The sequence below is a fragment of the Ursus arctos genome, unplaced genomic scaffold, assembly GCF_023065955.2.
Source record: "Ursus arctos isolate Adak ecotype North America unplaced genomic scaffold, UrsArc2.0 scaffold_6, whole genome shotgun sequence".
NCBI classification, from domain to species: domain Eukaryota; kingdom Metazoa; phylum Chordata; class Mammalia; order Carnivora; family Ursidae; genus Ursus; species Ursus arctos.
This window is the reverse complement of record NW_026623078.1, coordinates 21,129,137-21,134,653: the sequence shown is the minus strand read 5'-3', so window position 1 is coordinate 21,134,653 and position 5,517 is coordinate 21,129,137. Positions and strand designations below refer to the sequence as shown.

The 5,517-nt window shown below is 48.7% G+C and overlaps 1 long non-coding RNA gene across 1 annotated transcript; it reads left to right on the top strand.

The window, feature by feature from the left end:
- Positions 1-389: 389 nt before the first annotated feature.
- LOC130542925 (uncharacterized) lies at positions 390-5,107 on the top strand. Its single transcript, XR_008957842.1, has 2 exons — positions 390-1,217; positions 2,923-5,107. It is a non-coding gene; the product is annotated as an uncharacterized LOC130542925 (long non-coding RNA).
- Positions 5,108-5,517: the final 410 nt, after the last annotated feature.

Genomic DNA, 5,517 nt, shown 5'->3' with positions numbered 1-5,517 from the left:
TTTTCAACTTGCGCAGTTAGGATGGCAATTTTACTTTACCAATAGTTAACACTGTGCTTTCTCTTTCAATTTTACAAAATAAATTGAAGTGAAGATGAACATTTACATTTTTTCTTCTCTAGTCAGAAGGATCTAAATGACTTGGTTCCTCTTTACTAGTCTTGACCCAGAGACAAAGGAACTAATAACTAATATATGCAATCTTTTGGTATAATTGACAGTAATGATTGGCCCCAATGTTGAGGGTAAAAGCCACATAAAACAAAGTCTGAACTAAGAATAGTGTTTAGAACAATAATAATGTAACAATGATAATAGAAAAAATTGAATTAAAAATTCTGTTATTTCCCCTGAGTGTATTGTCATGTATTTGCAAATATAATGCGTGTCCTGCTTTTGTTAACTGGGTCAAAAACATGTTTCCGTATTGCTACGTATGTGGCCATCCTAGTTGGCTGGGTCCTTGCCCTTTGGGAGGACTGGATGACCCAGCCGAGACCTAGTCTTGGCGACTAGGATTGGCCAGCGTGGGAGGTGGGTCAAGGGTCCAGACAGGGCAGGAATCCTGTTTAGTGTGGCCCAAAGTGGGGCAGTGAGGCAGATGCAAGCCCGTGTATACAGGGAGAATTGGAGAGCACAGAGCAAAAAGGCTAAGAGCAATGCAGTAACTGGAAAATGGAACGTGGAGTCAAGGGCTGCGGTAAAAAGAGCCTGAAGTGTGAGCCGGCTCCTACAGCCAGGAGAGTCCCTGATAAGCGTCCCAACTCCAGGGGGAGATTGTCATTCACCGGACGGTGTTTTGGTTGGGACACGCCTCGTCGGCAAGATCGGGTGCCAAGACTTAGTTTACTGACTGAGATACCCCATCTGTAAAAGGTGGCGGTATTTGCCTAAGTTGGGCGTGGAGGAAGTTTACCGTAAAGCCAGCACTGGCTAATACTTTAACCGCTTCTCTCCCAATGCCCAGATTGCAGACTACCCTAGAGGCCTCCTGTGTCAGATTTACTCTGGGCCACCCACCACTCTGCATTTCATACTTCCTCTCTTCTGCCTTCGCTCTGGTCTCTCCCCCCAAAAGGGTTTGATATTCAGGGTGTTTTCTTTCCGGCTCACACTTCACAGGCCTCCGGGCTGTGCGTGTCATCTGCCTGCGGTCAGTGAACCCGAGCCGAATGTCCCCAGGCACAGTGAAGACTGCCTTGCCCAGCATCCACTGGGTAAGTTAAATTCAGGGGGAAGTGGTAAGAGGCCTCGTTTTTGTCCTGCGTGTAGTCTATGATCTCCAGTGAAGCTTTATTTATTTATTTTTTCTTTTTAGATGTTACTTATTTACTTGGGGGAGAGAGAGAGCGCGCGCATGCGCGCGTGCATGCATAAGTGGGGGGGAGGGGCAGAGGGAGAGAGAATCTCAAACAGACTCCCTGCTGAGCTGAGCTGAGCCGAGCTGAGCCGAGCTGAGCACGGAGCCCCATGGGGCTCCATCTCAGGACCCTGAGATCACGATCTGAGCAGAAATCAGAGTCAGATGCCTAACCAACCGAGCCCCCGGGCGTCCCCAATGAAGCTTTAAATACCAGTGCAGCGATGACTGTATTTTAGTCCTTCCCTGCGTGCCTAGAGAGGGAGAGTGGAAGGAGGAGGCTTCCTCAGAGCCCCTAGTACCTGCCAGGGTGAGTCAGTCAAAGGTCCTTGCTGCCCTTTCCGACGGGCCAGCACTCATAATCGCTCTCGGGACGAGGTGCCCTGCAGTGGCCCGATGATGCAGCCGCGGCCTAGGGCTGGACACCACTGCTTCCCTGAGGCTGCCCGCGGGCACCTTCAGCTGCATCCCAGGCTGCCAGCGGCCCCGCTTGCACACGTCTGTGGTCTCCATGGTGCTCACCCAGTTCTCGCGGGCAGGCAAGGGGTGCAGGTCTGGGTGAAACTCACCACCTCTGGGTTGAGGGAGTGCTAACCTCGGGGATGCCAGGCGGCATCAGTTAGCTTTTACTGTATAATGACTCCCCCTTCCCCGTTGTAGTGACTTAGAATAACCATTGTATTTAACTTATGATTCCACGTGTGGTGGGCAGTCCTTTGGTCTGGCCCGGTGATGGGTTAGTACCCATGTTCCTGTCCAAGACACAAACCCTTCCAGAGCCAGCCCACAAGGCACTGGATGCATTGGGAGGGATTCATTCAATTACACGTTTGTGAACTTGTCTTTGTCCAAGTGTCGGGCCAGTTAGACACTGTGGCCTTTTCAAAACATCGAACTGTAACTGTTAAAGTCTGTTAGCCTCAAGACTGACCATCGGCCCATCAGCTACTGTTTTAAAATGTGGATTTCACTTTTTATTCAGGTATGGTGAGTTCAACAGATAGAAGACAATTGCCATTGAAAAGATAGTTTAGTACTTGTAGTTTGTAAGAGGAAGGGGATGTCATGCCATGCGGGGTCACACAGGGAAGCTCCCACGTTGGTCACAGACAGAGAGAGCAAGGGAACTGTGGGCAAGAAACTTTGTTGCAGCTTTTGCCGGAAGAACAAAGTGCAGGGCAGGGTGAGAAGGCTAAGCAGGTTTAGCCCTGGCTAGTTTGCATAATTTCAGCAGACTCGGGGTTTAGCGGTTACCCCTGGTTATGTAACGGCTGGCCCTGGGGTGATTAGGATGGGGAGCAGTGTCCTGGAGTGTAAGAGACTGATAAAGCAGGGGGGTGGTGAGGAGGGGCTGTTACCTCTAGGAATTAGCTAGCCCCAATAGCGGAGTCCTCCCCCGGTCAGGAAAGCATCAACACAGAAGCTAGAAAATGTGGTTCATACACCACCTGGGCCTTCTGTGCCTCGGCCCGGTGACTCTGTGCCTTATTCAATCTCCAAATGCCCCCAGGAAGTTCTTACCTAGGTTTCTTTTCCTATTTCCCTTCCCTTATGGTGGTGAGACTGAGGTGGCTTCTTCACAGAAACGGTAGACGTTATCCTCTGGAGTGCACAGTCCCCCACTCCTTGCCCCCTTGCTTACCAGCGGAAGCTGAAGCATCCACGGACCACCACGTCACCCAACAGCTGATCTCAGCCCGCAGTTGGTGCTCGGAATTTGGAGCCATCGTTTGAGAGTCACATCTGTCTGTTTACTGCTCCTCACTCACAGAGCCAAGGCCCAGCAGAGTTTCTCAGATTAGGACAGACAGCAATCTGCATTCCATCAACTCTATGACGGCTTGCCTGCCACCATTACTACATGGTAGAAATGGAAGGGCATGCCCCTTTCACAAGGACTATGGTTTTTGTGCTGACAACTTCCTCACTTCCTCTGATGAAATAGAAACTCTGGCTGCTGGTCAGTGTCTGCCACAGCCAAGGTCACCCAGAGGGACCTCCTGGATGCCTCTGACACATCAGGGAATGGACATTGGCCCTACCTTTTATTTTATTTTATTTTATTTTATTTTATTTTATTTTTTAAAGATTTTATTTATTTCAGAGAGAGAGAGAGAGAGAGCACGAGAGGGGGAAGGGTCAGAGGGAGACGCAGACTCCCCGCTGAGCAGAGAGCCAGATGTGGGACTCGATCCCAGGACCTGGAGATCGTGACCTGAGCCTCAGGCAGATGCTTAACCGACTGAGCCACCCAGGCCCCCCTGGCCCTACTTTTTAAATCCACATCTTCCCAAGGTACTGTGGCATCTGACATACAATGTTACCAGTGTTAAGGGACACCCCTCACTGGCTACTGAGTGGCTTCTAGAAGTCAATCAGCCTGGTCTGAGCTCCTGGTCTACTCTCCAGCAAGCCTCTGTCCCTTTTTCTTAGTGGCTCCCAGAGGTTGAGGGTGTGCCAAGACTGTCAGTGTACCAAAGGGGAGGACAGCGGTTAGCAAATAGATGCAGGTTCATTAGCAACTGGACCCTCGGACAGAGGTGGGAACATACATCGCTAAGTCCTTTCCAGGGAGAACCTGGGAGATGGACATTTCTCCTCGCTCCCTCTGTGCTCAGCCCAAGTGTATAGCCGTGGGACATCCTCCCGCACCTGTTTAAAAACTGCTTTGTTTCCTATAGCCCTTTGGGACTGGTGAATGCAAGCCCCGTGGGTAGGTGATTTAGGGGCCCATCCCTCAGTGGATGGCTGTAAATGTTGGGGCACAAGATGTGTGGACAAACTCCTTCTGGGGAGATACTGTCCACCTGGTTTTATGGTTGGAGTGAGATAAGGGCAGGTGGGGGACGTGCCTACTGGCTCTGTTGGGTCTGGGACAGACCGCATTCAGCTCCTAGATGGCTGTTAGCCGGAAGCAGGAGCCTCAGGCAGCAGCTTGCACAAAGTACGCAGTTAAATTCCTTCCAGGGAAAGACTGGACAGTCTGCATTTTGCCCGGCTCCCTCTCGGCCCAGAGCCCCGTGGACTAGCGGAGGGGACGGAGCGCACATCTGCAGGGTAACAACTGCTTCTTTGTTTGCAGTAGTCTAGTCAGACTCGCCGGGGTAAGCCCCACAGGTTTTCGGAGCGAGGTGATTTGGGGGCCCATCCCTGGGAGCCAGCCCTAGGAGTTGGGGTACTAGATGTGTCATCTAAACCTCTGGCTCCTCGGGGAGATGCTGGGAGAGGGGTTGTTCCCTCCCAACTGGATAGCACTGCGTCAGGGGTAGGGTCTGTGGCAAGAGTGTGGCTCGGGCTTTCCTGCTCACTTTGATGTGGTATTTCCTCAGTTTCCTGATGGGTAGGAGTCACTCCGCGAGCCGCGGAATTTCTCTCAGAGACACCTGCTCTGTGTAGAGCTGGAATAGGCAGTGTGTCCATGGGAGGAGGGAAGTTCAGGAGACTCTAACACTGCCATCTTGGTCCAGACCTAGATTTTTTTTCTTCAGATGTTCATTAACCTTTTTCTTAAAGTCTAGAAAGTTCTTCCATCTTTTTATTTCTACTTTCTTTTTTTCCCCCTGATTTTCTGAGGTATGATTTTTTGCCTCTGTAACCCAACTGAAGATCATTTTGGAGTGTGGTGTAGACTTACCAGCTAATTTGTTGTTCCATATTTACAAGTGGTTTTTTGGCATCATTATCAAAGAAGCATCTCTTTCCCCTTGCTTACAATGCTGTCTATGAAATATACTATGTTTTTACAAATACTGTTATCCATTGTGTATTATTTTGTTTCCTTAATTTCTGCTTATACCAGTCACACTAGTTTAATTATAAGGTCTTTGTAATATATTTCAAGGTAAGGCCAATTCTCTCTTATTGACTTTTAAAGAATTTGTTTTGACCTCTTTTTTTAAAGTTTTAATTTAAATTCCAGTTAACATATAGTCTAATATTAGTTTCAGGTGTGCATGTTATCTTTTCCTATTTATATGTTGAGATTAAATAGAGGATTATTTTGTTGGGTCCTCAAAACCCTCCCACACCCAACATGGTTTTTACCTGGAATACAATAAGTCTATAAATTAATTTGAGAAAAACTGGCATTTTTATGTTTAGCTTTTTCCGTATAGCAACATACAATGTATCTTTTATATCTCTTAATTCAGTTAAGT